Here is a 19,832-nt window from a genome sequence, read left to right on the forward strand (position 1 = left end):
GCTACAATCATATGTTCTCATCACCATATGCAACTAGGCTTCCCCAATACTGTACCATTTTTTTTTGTAACGTCCCTCCGCCACTATCATATGTAGTACAAAATAAAACAATATAACAATATTCAACTCTAGAACAAAATGTTCACGTATGCTGCAATTAACACTGCCTCAAAACAATACAGTTCTGAATTCATAATAGAACAGAACTGAAACAAAAAAATAATGATGTGAAAGAAACATGTGATCAAAACTAAATTCTTTAATTAATATATGTATGTGCTTTTAAGATTAAAAAAGAACACGGTGAGTGGGAATAGGGGGAATTGGATAAAGATAGTCAAAAGGTACCAACTTCCAATTACAGGATAAATAAGTACTAGGAATGTAATATACAACATGATAAGTATAATTAACCCTACTTACATTATATATGAAAGTTGTTTACAGAGTAAATCAGGAGTCCTTATCATAAGGAAAAAATATTTTTATCTCGTATCCACTTGAGATGATAGATGTTCATGAAACAATGTGGTAATCATTTCACTATATATCTAACTTTTTATGCTGTGCACTTGAAACTTATACAGTTCTTAAACTTATACAGTATGTAAATTATATCTCAGCAAAACTGGAAGAAAAGAAAAGAATATTTTTTTAGTCCAGTCCCACCATCTCATATCTATTTGTGCTAAATCATTCCCAGGAAAAACGACTTAAACTCTGACTGATTCTAGTGATGAATTTGGAAGCTCTGCTTTTTTAAAAAATTTTTATTTGTCTCTTCTATTTTTGACAGTTTTCTAAACCATTTTGTGAACCCAGTGTTCTAAGAGTGCTAGTTGTCTGAATTTCAAGAGCTTTTGCAAAATCCTTATATCTGTGAAGTGCTATTATCTAAAGTAAACTCTTTAAATAAAACATAATTTAATTTGTGGAGAAGAGAAAATGTAACTTTATACTTAAAGATTATCCCAACATTTTAAAACATTGAAATAATTTATCTTAATATTTTACCTACATATTGCCAGGTTGCTATGTATTGAAAACCACCGCAATTGTCAAAGTGATCCTGTTTATTTTTTTCCATATAGCTTTCATATGAAATTATAAGACTCTACTATTAAACAATCATTCTTGATCAGGGAATATTTGCTAAAACAATAAGTTATGCTATAGCAGCAATGTGAGTACTTTATGGACTTAAACAATCAAAAAACAAAACTTGCAAAGTACGTGCGTGCATGCTTAGTCACTTCTGTTGTGTCAGACTCTGTGACTCTGTACCCTGTAGCCGGTCAGGCTCCTCTGTCCATGGATTCTCTAGGCAAGAATACTGAAGTGGGTTGCCATTTTCTCCTCCAGGGGATCTTCCTGACCAAGGGACCAAACCTGTATCTCCTGAAGCTCCTGCTTTGCAGGCAGGTTCTTTACTGCTGAGCCACCGCGGAAGCCCCTTGCAAATTATACCTATCATAAAATGGCATCAAATTATTTTTTCAATATGTTATAGCTGCTTATGAAATAAAAAAAGCACCACTGAATTATTTGGTGTGAGATGTAGTCTACAATACTCTTAGATTAAAAAATCACATCCACCCAGTAATAATTGGGTGAAAATCCAGTTATATTGATTTATTTTCTACATCTTCACCTGTTTTACAAACTCTTATCTACAACAAATACATTTTCATTTCTTTTATTTCATGACATTATATCTTAAAATTCTATTCAAAATGCAAACTCTCCTGGTACTTGAGAATTGAAACAATATTAATTTGAAAACAAAAGTTTTCCATTTAGTTCTAAGTTGCCCTTTAGCCATTACTTTACCATCATTTTACGTGTGATTTTTTAAAACACAATACAAGAAAAGAAAGCAAAAAATTCAATGTTTGTGAGACAGTTTTGCTTATCTTTTGTCAATGTTTCATTGGAAGCATTGCTTTCTATAGACTTTATTTCAGTGAAAACCACCTTTATTGGATGCTTCAGATTTGGGGGCTGTGAAGTTTGTGCAGGTAGACAAAGGTCCATTTATTTCTATGGCTAATAAAATAAATAATGAGATATTGTCACTACTTACACCTATGGCTTTGAGGCATCATTCGTATCAAAATTCCAGTTCAGTCACTTAACATGACTCCCTCTCATCTTTTCTATTTTCCTCTCCGTTCTTACATTTTACTCTCTTTTAAGAAAGCCATCTATGACTTTAATTCAGCTAAATCAAGATTCTGCATTAAATGTGCCACTTAGAATGAAGTTTCCACAAATTTATATGTTTCCAGGAGCTTTGACCCTTCAAGGCAACCACTGTGGCATGTACTTGTTAGAAAGATAAGTAACCATAAAATGTTTTTTTAAAACCATCCAAAAGCTTGATTTTGATTCTCAGAGAGTATCTAGGAGTAAGTGGCATACACAAACAGAGATTCTACAAACTAGAATGAACAAACACCACATGTATATGTATTTCCCCAATTTTAAGATGACCTTCATTCTCCTCAAAATGAAAAGGACACAATTTTTATAAATTCTGCACAAATTACTTTGGAATTAGTCTCAGTGGTTCTCAACTCTCTCTCTTTAGATTCAGCAGAAGCTCTGGTTTCATCCAAAGATTTGATCTCATTGGTTTGGGATACAGTCTGGATGTCAATATTTGTTAAAAGTTCAAAGCATGTATATGAATGTAATATGTATGCCAAGATTAAGAATCAGTGAGATATGGTAAAAATAACTTTATCACAAAGCATTTAATTCAATTTACCTCTAGAAACTCACCAACCTCAAATACATGTTGCCTATGTCACACCTGGTCAAATATTTGCTATTGAAAAACGGATGCTACTACAAATATTAAAGCATCCTTAAATGCATAACATTGCTTGAAAATTATTTCACAGAAGCATTATTTCATAACAATAATTCCTCCATTATTTCAGTGGAAGATAATGAGTTTATTCTGAAACTAGAAATAGGATCCTCAGAGAGGTGTGGGAACTAGGTATGCACAAATATGCAAATAAATATTGCAAGGCAATTAAAATAATGATAAGATTATGTTCATTGATAGCCATGAAATAATGCTAAGTCAAATTAAAAAATACAGATTAAAGAATATTACATTAAAATGGTATTTTTATGTGAATAATATTTTGGTTATATATATTCCATAGTGTTTGATCTTTAAAATTAGTATGCATGCTTTTAACAAAACAACAAAGAAAACATAATTTGAAAGGAAAGAAAAAGGACTAAAAGCAAGAGAAAGAGAAAAAAGAGATAAACTGGGCAAAAAGTTGTTTGTATTACTTTGGACATCAAAATTTTAGCAGGTCTTAAAAGATGAGTTTATAAAATCCTTGAGAAAAAATCGATTCCAATTTCCTAAATGTGTTTGTAACAAATTGCACAATTTCCTTGTCAGCAATAGTACTGATAAAATCTTCAGAGATTATTGAAACTCTTAAAAGAAATATTGTCTTACTTCAGTTCATTTCAGTTCAGTTGCTCAGTCATGTCCAGCTCTTTGTGACGCCATGGACTGCAGCATACCAGGCCTCCCTGTCCATCACCAACTCCCGGAGCCTACTCAAACCCATGTCCCTTCAGTCAGTGATGCCATCCAGCCATCTCATCCTCTGTTGTCCCCTTCTCCTCCTGCCCTCAATCTTTCCCAGCATCAGGGTCTTTTCCAGTGAGTCAGTTCTTCGCATCAGGTGGCCAAAGTATTGGAGTTTCAGCTTCAGCATCAGTCCTTCCAATGAACATTCAGGACTTATTTCCTTTAGGATGGACTGGTTGGATCTCCTTGCAGTCCAAGGGACTCTCAAGAGTCTTCTCCAACACCACAGTTCAAAAGCATCAATTCTTCAGCTGTCAGCTTGCTTTATAGTTCAACTCTCACATCCATATGTGACTACTACAAAAACCATAGCTTTTGCTAGATGGACCTTTGTTGGCAAAGTAATGTCTCTGCTTTTTAATATGCTGTCTAAGTTGGTCATAACTGTTCTTCCAAAGAGTAAGCGTCTTTTTATTTCATGGCTACAGTAGCCATCTGCAGTGAGTTTGGAGCCCAAGAAAATAAAGTCTGACACTGGTTCCACTGTTTCCCCATCTATTTCCCGTGAAGTGATGGGACCAGATGCCATGATCTTTGTTTTCTGAATGTTGAGCTTTAAGCCAACTTTTTACTCTCCTCTTTTATTTTAATCAAGAAGCTATTTAGTTCTTCTTCGCTTTCTGCCATAAGGGTGGTGTCATCTGCATATCTGAGGTTATTGATATTTCTCCCAGCAATCTTGATTCCAGCTTGTGCTTCTTCCAGTCCAGCATTTCTCATGATGTACTCTGCATAGAAGTGAAATAAGCAGGGTGACAATATACAGTCTTGACATACTCCTTTTCCTATCTGGAACCAGTCTGTTGTTCCATGTCCAGTTCTAACTGTTGCTTCCTGACTTGCATACAGGTTTCTCAAGAGGCAGGTCAGGTGGTCTGGTATTCCCATCTCTTGAAGAATTTTCCACAGTTTATTGTGATCCACACAGTCAAAGGCTTTGACATAGTCATACCTACAATTTTATAGTTTCATTATTTACAATTGGAGATTCATAAGTGATGTATTAGTTTACACTGTTTAGGTTTCCAAATGAAAAGCGATTAAAAAGTATTTTTTATTTAAGGGGGACTTTTTGGTGGCTCAGCAGTAAAGAATCCACCTGCCAATGCAGGAGACATGAGTTTGATCCCTAGATTGAGAAGATCCCCTGGAGAAAGAAATGGCAACCCACTCCAATATCCTTGCCTGGAGTGTCCCATGTGGGGTCTCAAAGAGTTGTGACAATTTACCACACTTGGAAAAAACCTAGACCATTCTTCTATGATATTTTCTCATTCATTTAAGTATTTACTCAATATCAGATAACTATATATCAATAAATTATAATGTATGTTTCTATCACTTCCCTATTTTGTTCTTCAGATGAGAGGATGCAACTTAGAGAGCTTTTTTCTTCCAAAATTGTAAACATATGGATCTTTCTTCAAATAGCCTTTATATCATATTTTAATATCTATAAGGCTCCACACTAGATATAAATGGGATAAAAGGTGCTATCTTCAAGTCTCTAGGAATCTGAAATGCACCATAGAAATGACAAAACACACACACAGAAATGTAAAGTCTAATGTGCAGATACAACTTCATACACAGAACTGACAAGCAGCATTTTGGAACTAGACCTTGAAGATCCAGCCAATTTCAATAGTCAGAGGTTGCATAAGGAAAATCATTCTAGTAGCAGATCCATGAGAAGCAATTTGGGGTCTGATGAAGACTGCTGGGCTAATGTGAAGTATTCATGTAAGGGGATTATTAAAGTTGGAAAAGGTTGAAAAAAATTAGTGGGGAGCCTTGGTTACTCAGTCAAGCATCTGAATTTTGTTCACTGAAATTTGAGGAAACATCAGGTTTGGATAGGGGACTGTAATGACCTGGCCATTCTGTACATTTTCTGTCTTTATCTCTTACCAGATTTCCTCTGTTCCAGCCGCACTAGAAAAGTGAAGTCACTCAGTCGTGTTCAACTCTGCAACCCTGTGGACTGTAGCCCACCAGGCTCCTCTGTCCATGGGATTCTCCAGGCAAGAATACTGGAGTGGGTTGCCATTTCTGGCTCTTCAAATGCATCCAAGTTCTCCTGCCTTGCGGCCTTCGCACTTGCTGTTTAGGGCATCATTACTGTTGTGTTTTCTCCTGGGATCTTTTCTTAGCAGGATCCTTTACTTCACTGTTGTGCCTATTCACCATGCTCCTCAAACAAGGATGGATCAAAAATAGCACTTTCCATACCAGCATTCTATACTTTTATGATTTTCTTTGGTGTTCTTCTTAACATTCATATTTCCTTCTCAGACAGGACACATACATTTTGTTGTTGTTTTACTTATCTGTCTCCCCTACTAGAAGGTGAAAAAGAAACTCATGCAGCATGAACAGCACAACTCTACCTGTCATCTTTACTTCAGAGCCTGGAACGTAGGTGAAAAGTAAGAATATTCAACATGCATTATTTAAAGAATTAATAACATTTTAACTAAGTAATTAAATAATCAAAGGAGAACTTCAGGAACATTGGTATAATATGGGAATCTGTGACAATAATCTAGAAAAGAGGTAATAATTGACCAAGAATAAGCACCATGGGGATAAAGTGAAAGTGAAGTCGCTCAGTCATGTCTGACTCTTTGTGACCCTGTGGATGTAGCCCACCAGACTCCTCTGTCCATGGGATTCTCCAGGCAAGAATATTAGAGTGGGTTCCCATTTCCTTCCATGGGGATAAGGAGAAAAGAAATGGATGTAAAGCTTGATTTTCCTCCCTGGACTCAGAATCCTTATCTGTAAAGCAAGGATTGTTGAACTAAAATTATGAATACAATTTTTTCAGTATAGTAAAAATAATGCCTCCTCCAGGGCCAAATTTTAGGCAGGCTTACTGGCCATTACAAAAGAATCAGGTTCCCTAAATGTGGGTTCCCTCTCTTGCAACCCCATTGCACATGCTGGCATCCCTTGGTCCTCCTCACTTTGCCCTGTAGGAAGCAAGGCTTGGGGAACTAAGCAAAAATTAATACTCTGATTACTGCTATTACTGTGGTAAGTTGTCATTTGTCTGTAATCCAAGCTTCTCATGCCTTCTGTCAACATCCATGGAATCTATGAGTTTGCAAGTAGGGTAAAACCTCAAGTCCCCCAGGTGGCACAGTGGTAAATAATCTGCTTGTCGATGCAGGAGATGCAAGAGACATGGGTTCAACTCCAGGGTTGGGTAGACCCCCTGGAGAAGTAAATGGCAACCCACTCCAATATTCTTGCAGGGAAAATTACATGAATAGAGGAACCTGGTGGGCTACAGTCCATGGGGTCATGAAGATCTGGAGACAACTGAACATGGGCACAGAACAAAACACCACGGTAAAGCCTCAGAGTCGTCAACGTTCTTGGTAGGTGCAAGATTCATTTTATAGACGTCAGTTATTTCAGTATACAAACAATTAGAAGACGAATTAATTAACAAGACATTTAAAATAACATGAAAAGCACAACAGAGTGATAAATTTAACAAAATATCTGTAAGACATTTATGCCAAAAACTAGTGAAGCCTTATTGAGAGAAATCAAAGACCTAAAGAATGGAGGGAGATTCCATACTTGTAGATGTGACAGTTTTCTCCCCCACTCCCAACTCTATTATCTGAATCTGTGGAACAGGAGACAGAAACAGTCTATATCTTCCATGGAAGGTATCATCCTTCCCATCTTAGGGACAGCATCCTGATAAGACTGTCTATTAGCTGCTATTTCAGAGGCCCTAAGAAGAGCATGTCTGGTCACAGGAGCTCCCTCATCTTTCCAATGAATTCCTTTTCTCTTTTTATTAGTGGTAGTCAATTTCTAAAGAACACTATCTGGCGTTTAAAAAAAAACTTAAGAATCAGGATTTGTTGGTACACTTCTTTTTTTAATTTTTAATTTTTTATAAAAGAACATTATTACTGAAGAACAAGAACCCCCAAACCTAGACCCAAAAGGGAGGATGAGCACAAGCCCAAATGACTGACCAAAGCCACCAGGTGTTTCTAAAAGTCCTATTATTGTCTATAAAATGGTGGTGGTCCCTGTCCAACTCATTTCATAGCAGCAGTGTTCACACTAAATCTCAGATATGCCAAAGTTTTGCAGAGAAACTCAAGTGGTATGATTAAAACAGCTGAAAACACCAGAGATGGAAATGAAAGACCCCAGGCTTGTCCCAAGAGATTCATTTAGAAAAAGAAGAAATAGGAACTTCTGGAATTCTGCCTCCACCCTGCCATTCAATCACTCATGGGCAAGGACAGTGTGATCTTGTCAGGATCCTATGGGACAGTGCCTCTAATGCCTGGAATATGTTCCATCAGTTAGGGGTCATTTTTTCCCTTCCTTTCTGGCCTGCCCCTGACAGTATTCATCACATATAACCTCCCTTAGAATTTTTAAAAGGACAAAAATTAATCTAACTTCCAAAGGTGATTATGAAAAATATCAACTGGAAAAAGAACAGGCCTGGAATTCAAAAGAATATGGAATTTAGAAGACATCAAAGACAAAAATAAATCCAACTAAACAAGACCCAAGGAGTTCCTTTTATTCCCGTAGGCTTTCCCATTCCAACCCCATAAAAAATGTTTTGCACATGCAATAGCTAGCAAATAATGAAAGGATGCAAAGCTTCCAAAAATGAAAGATGCTCAGTTGAAGGAGGTTGATGACTGAGTCACGTGAGCCCCTTCCTGGAGGAGCCCACTGTTTGCTCAGCCGCAGCACCAGTTCAGCTCAGTGCCCCAGTTTTCTAGACCAGAGGCTGATAACAAGCCTCCCTGAGCATGTGACTGGCTGGAGAGACTGACTGGGAGGAAGAGAGCTTACTCACTCCCTCTGCACATCCTCCAGCCGCTTCACTATCAAATCCTGCTTCTGCTCCATAGAAGCACCTGATAGAACTGTTGCATTGTTGTGTTTTAACAGATGAGTTTATCCACCATGATTAGGTAGAAAATTCTAGGCACCTTATACTTGTAGGTTTCACCACGGGACATCAGCTTGCTGTTCAGGAAACAGCAATGGAGGAGCAGCTCTTCCTCACATGCATACAGGTCCAGGATGTGTTCCAAGTTGACTCAGACATAGAGGCCAGAGCCACAGTTGAGAAAGGGGATCTTCAAAACCTTCACTTGTTGATAATGCACCTGTGAGAGTTAGTGAGCAGATACACTTTTTCAATCTGTTTTCTGTCCTGGAGCAGCCAATATGGCTTGTCCTGGGTGATGCCAGAAATGCTGCAAAGCTCATGGCAGAGCCCCACCTCCTTGTTGTGGGTATACAGAGCACCTAAGCCAAAGCAAGAGATGCTGAAATCCTTATTGGTACTGACTGATTGATCGCATGGGTGTTGTTGAGGTCAGACAAACTTTCCATGCCCGGAACATTTTCATGTTCATCCAACACAGACAGCATGTAAATTTCATCTATGATGACATGTAGGTTGTATCTCTTGGCAAATTCCAGGTATTCCTTCAGTGAATCTGGGAGTTGAAGTCATCCAGAGGATTCTGAGGATTAATTGTGCTTATTCTCCGTAAGCATAGCCTCAAGCAGAGCTTTCTCCAACTTGTACAAAATGAGCTGGAAAGCATGGATATTCACATCAGTGGACAAGCATCAGCTCAACTTTCACACACAGCTGGAAACTGAAGAGGAAACCACCACAGAAGGGAGTGAGGAGTCAGAAAGGCCTTAACTGGATCACACTAAACAGTGGCCAGCATGGAAAAGACAGAGCAACAACCGTTTAGAAAAACCAAGTTTTCTGGATCAAGGTCGGCACCTTCCTTGCAGTAGTATGTCAGGAATGGGGTCACTTCTTCCTCAGAGATGATCGCCCTCTCTAACTGGGATCTTGCAGTAAGATCTCCTCAGTGCAGTTCACATCACTCTGACTTAAGATTTCAGTCATCAGATCAGTACACAGCTTATGTTTATCAGTACCAAGGTTAATGAAGCCCAGAGTATTCTTGTCTTCCTGGTATTTGTCTCCATGGCAGCTCTTGTCATCCTAGAAGCTGGAGTGGTACAAGGCAGAGATGTCAATCTTATGGTTGCATAGGTCAAGGCTGACAAATGAAGCTTCAAAATCTCTCAGTTGATGAACGAGGAGGCTGGGCTACCTGGATGATGGGCTCACTGCCCAACTCTGACATCACTCCTAGAGTCCTGGGAAGGGCAATACAGTTTGTTGGAGCTCCAGGACACCCATGGCCCCAGATTGTAGGAGGTAGACCAGTTGACAGATTAAGTGGTCCAAGAGAGATTCCTGCTCCTGACTGGCCTGATTGTTCCTTTGCTCTTCCAGTGTCGGGTTCTGATTGCAAATGCTTGGGTATCAGCTGTATCCTTCAATGATCTACTGTAAATGCACCATCATCTCCATCAGCTGGCTATGAATGCGCTGGTTTCTGAGACCCTGGCCCCTCATTGGGCCACAAGGCATGTGGAAAGTGTCTGATTAGTGATTCATGCTCTGGGTATTTGCATTGGCCTCTGCAGGCTGGCTAGAACTTTTGCCTCTGTTTTCATTCATCTTTCTCTGGTCTAAGATCCTCATGCCTGATGAAATTATCCTGGACCATCAGGGCTTAGAGATCTCTCCAACACACTCATCTCACTAAGCTTGATTATCAATCTTTTTAATTATAATATGTAGGTATTTCATTGTAGTTTTTTGATTGGCATTTCCCTACCGACTAATGATGTTGTATATTTTCTCATGTGCACACTGGCCATTTGTATATTTTCTTAGGATAAAGGTCCATTAAATATTCTTTGCCCACTTTTTAATTGAGTTATCTGTCCTTATAGTATTGGGTTGTCAGTGTTTTTTGTATATTCTGGATACAGAATATGATTTGCAAATATCTTCTCCCATTCTGTAGGTTGTTTTTTTATTTTCTTGATTATATCATTTGCAGGACAAACTTTTTAATTTTGGTGAAGTCCGATTTAGCTGTTATTTTCTTTTATATCTTTGCTTTTGGTGTCATATGAAAGAAACCACTGTCTAAAATTAATGTCATGAAGGTTTACTCCTATGTTATCTTCTAAGAGTTTTCTAGATGTAGTTCCTATGTTTAAGTCTATGAATATTTTGAGTTCATTTTTGTATATGGTGTGAGGTAGATTCCTCAATTTCACTCTTTCACATGTGAATATTTCATTGTCCCAGTGTCATTTTTTAAAAAGATTGTTCTTTCTTCCAGTGAATTATCTTAGTACATTTGTTAAAAATAAATGTGTCATTAATGTAATAGTTTACTTCTGGACTCTTAAATCTATTCCATTGATCTATATATCTACCCTTATGCCAGTACCACACTGTCTTGATTACTGTAGCTTTGTAATAAGTTTTCAAACCAGAAAGTATGAGTACTTTAACTTTGCTCTTTTTCAAGATTATTTTTTGCCACTTTCAGTTCATATCCATTACTTTAAGCTACCAAGAACACATTCTTCCAATTTGCTTGGTTTTAGACTTCTTTTAAATCCTTCCTCAAATGCCAGACCATTCTGCCCCTTTGTTTGCAAGCATGTTGCCACCTCTCCAAATTTTCACTTATTGTAGCCAACAATGAGTGCAAAGAGTAGCTGGAAATCAAGGACAGGATGGAAAATATGGACTTTTAAAACTAAATGACAGATTTAGGTCACCAGAAAGTCTTTGAATAGGATGTTGTGGGAACAAAGTGGCTGTCATGGTGAAAAAAATTAGATCATAAATTTTAGAATAAATTCCCAAAACAGGTCTCATGTTTTCCTCTTCTTTATGTGGACTGAGAAGATTGTATTGACTAAGTTAGTTCATTTTCTCAGATTCCTCCAAAATGAAATAAAGCTGTGCTGTTTCTCATGTTCTTATTGCAGACCCTGCCTGTTGGCCTTTTGTAGTTAGTGTTCTTGATATTTGTTATATCTGTTAGAAATTAAGCACTGCATTCCTTAATTATGCTCAAGGGAAAAAAGTTACCATTTAGAGATGCACATACAATAAGAGGGTTAAAATAAACATGTCCACATATGAGGGTTTCTGAGAACACATGTCCATGTTTCAACACTTTACGTAGTCACATCAGACCCCGTTGTTTGGCTAAAGAAAGTTATTGCTCTCATTTTACAGAAGCATAACTGAAGTGCCAGGAGGTAAATTGAATTGCTTAGATGATTGAGCATGGCAGGGACAAAGCCAGTATGAAAGTGCAATGTATCAGCCTCCTGGGGATGCTGTTAAGGGTTAAAATGTGTCCTCCAAAAGAATATGTTGAAGTCATAAGCCCTGGTACCGATGACCTTATCTAGAAAGAGGGTCTTAGTAAATGTTAAGTTGAAATCATTAGAATGAGCAAACATGACTGGTATCACTCTGAGATGAGGAATGTCGTGTGAAAACAGAGGCAAAGGCTGAAGCAATGACACTGCAAGCCAAAGAATGCCAAGGATTGATGGCGTTCAGAAACTGGGAAGAGTCACAGGAAGATTTTTTTCCCCTATAGATTTCAGGAGTCTGTCCCTGCCACCATCTGGATTTTGAACTTCTAACCTGTAGAAATTTGAGACAACAAATTTCTGTTGATACCATCTAGTTTTAAACACTTTGTTATGGCATACCTAGAAAATTGATGCAGACAGTATTCATTCCTTGACACAGCACTTTATTTTTAAAATATTTTTTATGTGAACCATTTTTTAAAGTCTTTATTGATTTTTTTTTTTTACAATATTGCTTGTTTTATGTTTCAGCCACAAGGTATGTGGGATCCTAACTCACCAATCAAGGATCGAACCCACACCCCTTTCACTGAAAGGGGAAGTTTTAACCACTGGACCACCAGGGAAGTCTTGACATAGCACTTTATAACAGAAAGTCAGCCTTCTCAGAGCACCAGAGGGTGCTTCACAATTTAAGACCCATTCCCTACTATTTAAACACAATTCCGCTGCCCTAGGACTTCCCTGGTGGCTCAGATGGTAAAGCATCTGTCTACAATGCGGGAGACCTGGGTTCGATCCCTGGGTCGGGAAGATCCCCTGAAGAAGGAAATGGAAATCAACCCCAGTACTATTGCCTGGAGAAACCCATGGACAGAGGAGCCTGGTAGGCTACAGTCCATGGGGTCTCAAAGAGTCAAACATGACTGAGCGGCTTCACTTTCACTTTCAGGACAAATTCAGTCTTGGACAATGACCCTGGTATAAAATATTCTTCCACTGATTGAATATGATCAGTGAAGAAAAGCTTCCTATTTCATGATTCAGAAGAATAGCCCCCCTGACCCCTTCTGCACAGCTCTGGTTGTTTAAATTTTCTTCCTCATAAACTAATTTGCCTTCCTCTCATATCTATCCATTAATACTAGCTCTGACTTCTGAAGGCACTTGGGATTACCCTAATTCCTCTTTTATATGCTAGGACTTTAAACATGTCCCCCACATCTTTTCTCCTAAGAATTTCAACTATTCCTCATCGATCATGCTCCTAAAACCACTAACCATCCCTACTGGCCGGAAGTGAATCAATGTCCCTCTAAGTGTAGCATCAAGAACTGAACAGCAGGTTTTCAGTGTCAACTCCTTACAATAGATGAAGCAGAGCCAGTTCTTCTGCTGTATAGACAATTATTCTGATACAGGAAAATATCACTAGTATAGTCCAAACTGCCTTTCAATGAGGTAAATCTAGACAAATGAAAGGACACTTTATTCCTGTTACCATCTTCATAGATTAGGGTTGGTGGAGGGGACAAATTTTGGAGTCCATCAACTTTTCCACGTGAAGATAGGGTTTCCTAAAAACTGTAGGGGCATGAGATGAGTGTCTACTCTATGAAATAAAAACCCAAAGTGTGATAGCCAGTTAGAAAGATGGGCCAAATAAAACAACATTAAGTTGAATATGGATAAATAAGAAACCATCACTTGGAATTTTAAAATTTAAACTTGCTATAGACTGAATTTGGTCCCCTGCCAAAAATATTAGATGTTGAAGCCCTAGCCACCATCCCATCCAATATAACCATATTTGGTGATAAGGCTTTTCAGTTCAGTCCAGTTCAGTTCTGTCACTCAGTCGTGTCCAACTCTTCGCGACCCCATGAATCGTAGCACGCCAGGCCTCTCTGTCCAGCACCATCTCCCAGAGTTCACTCAAACTCACGTCCATCGAGTCCGTGATGCCATCCAGCCATCTCATCCTCTGTTGTCCCCCTTTTCTTCCTGCCCCCATTCCCTCCCAGCATCAGAGTTTTTTTCCAATGAGTTAACTCTTCGCATGAGGTGGCCAAAGTACTGGAGTTTCAGCTTTAGCATCATTCCTTCCAAAGAACACCCAGGGCTGATCTCGTTTAGAATAGACTGGTTGGATCTCCTTGCAGTCCAAGGGACTCTCAAGCGTCTTCTCCAACACCACAGCTCAAAAGCATCAATTCTTTGGCGCTCAGCTTTCTTCACAGTCCTACTCTCACATCCATACATGACCACTGGAAAAACCATAGCCTTGACGAGACAGACCTTTCTTTGCAAAGTAATGTCTCTGCTTTTCAATATGCTACCTAGGTTGGTCATAACTTTCCTTCCAAGGAGTAAGCATCTTTTAACTTCATGGCTACAGTCACCATCTGCAGTGGTTTTGGAGCCCCCCAAAAATAAAGTCTGACACTATTTCCACTGTTTCCCCATCTATTTCCCATGAAGTGATGGGACCAGATGCAATGATCTTCGCTTTTCTGAATGTTGAGCTTTAAGCCAACTTTTTGCTCTCCTCCTTCACTTTCATCAAGAGGCTTTTTAGTTCCTCTTCACTTTCTGCCATAAGGGTGGTGTCATCTCCATATCTGAGGTTATTGATATTTCTCCCAGCAATCTTGATTCCAGCTTGTGCTTCTTCCAGCCCAGGGTTTCTCACGATGTACTCTGCATATAAGTTAAACAAGCAGGGTGACAATATACAGCCCTGACGTAACCCTTTTCCTATTTGGAACCAGTCTGTTGTTTCATGTCCAGTTCTAACTGCTGCTTCCTGACCTGCATACAGGTTTCTCAAGAGGCAGGTCAGGTGGTCTGGTATTCCCATCTCTTTTAGAATTTTCCACAGTTACTTGTGATCCACACAGTCAAAGGCTTTGGAATAGTCAATAAAGCGAAAATAGATGTTTTTCTGAAACTCTCTTGCTTTTTCCATGATCCAGCAGATGTTGGCAATTTGATCTCTGGTTCCTCTGCCTTTTCTAAAACCAGCTTGAACATCTGGAAGTTCACGGTTCATGTATTGCTGAAGCCTGGCTTGGAGAATTTTGAGCATTACTTTACTAGTGTGTGAGATGAGCGAAATTGTGTGGTAGTTTGAGCATTCTTTTGCATTGCCTTTCTTTGGAATTGGAATGAAAACTGACCTTTTCCAGTCCTGTGGCCACGGCTGAGTTTTCCAAATTTGCTGGCATATTGAGTGCAGCACTTTCACAGCATCATCTTTCAGGATTTGAAACAGCTCAACTGGAATTCCATCACCTCCACTAGCTTTGTTCATAGTGATGCTTCCTAAGGCCCACTTGACTTCACATTCCAGGATGTCTGGCTCTAGGTGAGTGATCACACCATCATGATTATCTTGGTCGTGAAGATGTTTTTTGTACAGTTCTTCTGTGTATTCTTGCCACCTCTTCTTAATATCTTCTGCTTCTGTTAGGTCCATACCATTTCTGTCCTTTATCGAGCCCATCTTTGTATGAAATGTTCCCCTGGTATCTCTAATTTTCTTGAAGAGATCTCTAGTCTCTCCCATTCTGTTATTTTCCTCTATTTTTTTGCATTGATCACTGAGGAAGGCTTTCTGATCTCTTTTTGCTATTCTTTGGAACTCTGCATTCAGATGTTTATATCTTTCCTTTTCTCCTTGGCTTTACACTTCTCTTCTTTTCACAGCTATTTGTAAGGCCTCCCCAGACAGCCATTTTGCCTTTTTGCATTTCTTTTCCACGGGAATGGTCCTGATCCCTGTCTCCTGTACAATGACATGAACCTCAATCCATAGTTCATCAGGCACTCTCAGATCTAGTCCCTTAAATCTATTTCTCACTTCCACTGTATAATCATAAGGGATTTGATTTGGGGCATACCTGAATGGTCTAGTGGTTTTCCCTACTTTCTCCAATTTAAGTCTGAGTTTGGCAATAAGAAGCTCATGATCTGAGCCACAGTCAGCTCTCGGTCTTGTTTTAGCTGACTGTATAGAGCTTCTCCATCTTTGGCTGCAAAGAATATAATCAATCTAATTTCGGTGTTGACCATCTGGTGATGTCTATGTGTAGAGTCTTCTCTTGTGTTGTTGGAAGAGGGTATTTGCTATGACCAGTGTGTTCTCTTGGCAAAACTCTATTAGCCTTTGCCCTGCTTCATTCCATAAGGCTTTTAGGGGGTAATTACGATTAAATGAGTCATGAGGATTAGATCTTAATAGGATAGAATTGATGACTTTGTAAAAAGAAGAAAAGTACCCCTCTCTACTTCTACCTCTCTGTTTTCCCATCTGTATGTACAAAGGAAAGACCATATGATGATATAGCAAGAAGGTGGCCATCTACAAAGCAGGAAGAGAGTTTTCATCAGGAACCAAGTTAACCAACACCTTAGTCTTAGACATTTCAGCCTCTAGAACTGTGAGAATTAAATTTCTGTTATTTAAAGCCATCTAGACTATGGTACCTTGCTGTGTATGGCATCCTGACATAAGACAATATTAATACAAGATGGAGAAGATAAATAGCAAATGTGGCAAAGACTCAATATGAATTGCAAAGGTGTTAAAGCGATTCCAAAAGACAATGTAGCCAAAGATTGTCCTAATACAGGTGTAACCCAGATGTGCGTTTGGTACTTGTCTTTGTTAGATTTAAATGAAGTGTATTGAACTCTTGACTTCTAAGCTGCTGATGTCTAAATGCTTCCCTGGACTTCTGCACATTTCTAGAGCTGGTGAGCTCGTGTTCCTACAACCTTCTCAGAGCCCTAGCTTCTGCATATGTTTCTAGAATTATATTTCTCCATGATAATTCTGACATTGGGCTGTGGAGCACTGTATTAAAAATCCTCTTTGTTTCATGTTAACCAAATACTTCATTAAAAAAACTCATTTAACAAGTAGCATGTGGGTTTACTTCAGTCATGGCTCAAATATTTCATGGCAAGATGTTGCCTACCCAAGAAAAACACAAGGAAGAAAGCCTTGGGGAACAGTAACAATAAAAACAAAAATAGAAAAACCCCGTTCAGCTTCCAGTGAAAGCAGGAAGTGGGTTGTATATAGGAAATAACCAAAATGTTAGCATGGAAGACAATTAATGTACTTATATCAAATTACAATCCACTAAATTAATGCAGTTAAAATCAAAATATAGTTATTAAATGTTACAAGCAGTAAAAATATTTAAAATATTTATAGGTATAGGTTTACCATTTTGTCATAGCTAATCAAATAACTACAAAGAATGCTAAATGCAGAAAGGTTAGAAAAAAGCAAAAGGCATTATTAAAGTTTTAGAAGCAATAATTATGAGGGAAAGTTTCACATAAAATTTATGCAATCTGGTTAAAAGGAAAAGACAGCTAAGCATTTATTAATAATTGCTGACAAATATGCAAATATATGTATACTTAAAAGAATTCTTGCCATTCCTTTACTTTCCTCAAAATGTTAATAAAAGGATTTAATCAATGACAAAACCTTAAGCATAATAGTTTTTAAGCACCTGGGACATGCTGTGAAATTAGGCTTCCAGTGAGTCTTTTTAAAAATGAGAAACCAATTTGCTTCCTAGTGTTTATGCTTTTCTAGCTACAAGTCATGAGCTTGACTAATGATGACTACCAATACATTATATTCTCAAAACTAAAATCCTTTGGGAAAAAATGACCTACTCTTTGAGAAAAATTACATATAATCTGATCACTTATGTAACAAAATAGATAAAATGACATCTTCTTGTCAGTCCCTAGTAGAATTCTTTGATGGAGGGACACCCATTAGTTAAAACAATCAGTAGTAATCTTGGCAGTGGAGGGGTGGGGGGTGGTGAGGGGCATTGCCATGCATGCAGTGACGAAGGGAGATAGGAATTTGTGTGTTGCTTCTGAGAAAGGATAAAGATGGGTGGATGGGGCAATGACAGCCTTGGCACCAACAGGAAATCCAACTGTGCACGCCTGCCCTTAATACATCACATCATCAGTACAGCTAAAATCTGATAGTGGAATTTTATTCAGCCTTTAAAAAGAGGAAAATCCTATCATTTGCAATGACATGGATAAACCTGAAGACTGTTATAGCAAGTGAAATAAGACAGATAGAAAAAAGCAAATACCCCAGGCCATCAATTATATGAGGAATCTAAAAAAAAATTGTGTGAACTCATTGAAACAGAAGAGTGACTGCCAGGAGTTAGGAGGGCTGGGGGAAATAGGGCAAGGTTGATCAAAAGTACAAACTCTAAGCTATAAGGTTAAAAAGCTCTGAGGATCTAATGTAAAATATGACGACTATAGTTAATAACTGTTTCTGTAAAACTGAAATTTGCTAAGAGGGTAGAACTTAAAGTTTCTCACAAACCAAAAATAAGATAAATATAAGAGATTATGGATGGATTAACTAACCTAAGGGGATTATATGTATATCAAATCATAGCATTGTACATTTCAAATATTTTACAATTTTATCTGTCTGTTATACTAAAGTAAAAAAGGGAGGAAAATGCTTTCTTGGACTGGAGTAAATGGATGTCCTAAGAAAATAGTTGAAAGAAGCTAAGATTTGTAGTTAAGGTGCTATGAGGACTGACATATCCAGTGATAGACCAAGTGTAGAGCTGTGGATGGTTAGAGAGGCGTAGTTGAAGACAGGACAGGGGATTGTCTGTAGATTTAAAGATACTACTAAAGTCAACTAAATGTCTGTCTGTTTTGGCTAGCAATTCTAAACAACTTAGAGATACAATACTCTTTCTTAGGGGAAAAAATGTTTTTTATTGCTCTAACTTCTAAATTTAAAAAATTGTCCTTTTTATTGTTGAATAAGGAAGGTAAAAATTGACACATTTGTATTGCTTATCTTTTTAATGAGTATTGTGTTTTGAAAAGTGAAAGTCGCTCAGTTGTGTCCGACTCTTTGCGACCCCATGTTTTACACAATTTGAAGAAATTCCAATTTAACATCAGCTCCCAAATATGCGTACTTGGTGTCATATATTCATTTCAAGACTAAGAAATGAATACATGTTTCTTTAATTTTACAATCACTGTGGTGTCATTGTTCATTTCAAATTTCTTTTTAATTGAAATAAAGTTTATGTACAATCAGTTCAGTTCAGTTCAGTCACTCAGTCATGTCCAACTCTTTGCGACCTCATGGACTGCAGCATGCCAGGCCTCCCTGTCCATCACAAACTCCTGGGGTGTACTCAAACTCATGTCCATTGAGTCGGTGATGCCATCCAACCATCTCATCCTCTGTCGTCCCCTTCTCCTCCTGCCTTCAATCTTTCCCAGCATCAGGGTCTTTTCAGATGAGTCAGCTCTTCACATCAGGTGGCCAAAGTATTGGAATTTCAGCTTCAACATCAGTCCTTCCAATGAACACTCTGGACTGATCTCCTTTAGGATGGACTGGTTGGATCTCCTTGCAGTCCAAGGGACTCTCAAGACTCTTCTCCAACACCACAGTTCAAAAGCATCAATTCTTCAGGGCTCACCTCTCTTTATAGTCCAACTCTCACATCCATACATGACTACTGTAAAAACCATAGCCTTGACTAGATGGACCTTTGTTGACAAAATAATGTCTCTGCTTTTTAATATGCTATCTAGGCTGGTCATAACTTTCCTGCCAAGGAGTAAGCATCTTTTAATTTCATGGCTGCAGTCACCATCTGCAGTGATTTTGGAGATCCCCAAAAATATTATGTACAATATTATGTTAAATTCATGCATACAGCATAGTGATTAAACATACAAAGTTATTCCAGTATTACTGGCCATAATGCTAATGCTGTATATTACTTCACCGTGACATTTATTTTATGACTAGATGTTTGTACTGCTTAATTCTACTTATAGAAAAACAAGCTATGAAAATGGCATGAATACTAGCATAGAAGATTCCCAACTGAAGAGAAAAAAAAAAAAGAGA

The 19,832-nt window shown here is 38.2% G+C and overlaps 1 pseudogene; it reads right to left on the reverse strand.

Moving 5' to 3' along the window:
- Window positions 1–8,479: 8,479 nt before the first annotated feature.
- LOC114118703 (probable inactive 1-aminocyclopropane-1-carboxylate synthase-like protein 2) overlaps window positions 8,480–19,832 on the reverse strand; it is a 44,103-nt pseudogene continuing 32,750 nt past the window's right edge.

This window comes from Ovis aries, chromosome 16 (genome assembly GCF_016772045.2).
Source record: "Ovis aries strain OAR_USU_Benz2616 breed Rambouillet chromosome 16, ARS-UI_Ramb_v3.0, whole genome shotgun sequence".
Classification (NCBI taxonomy): Eukaryota; Metazoa; Chordata; class Mammalia; order Artiodactyla; family Bovidae; genus Ovis; species Ovis aries.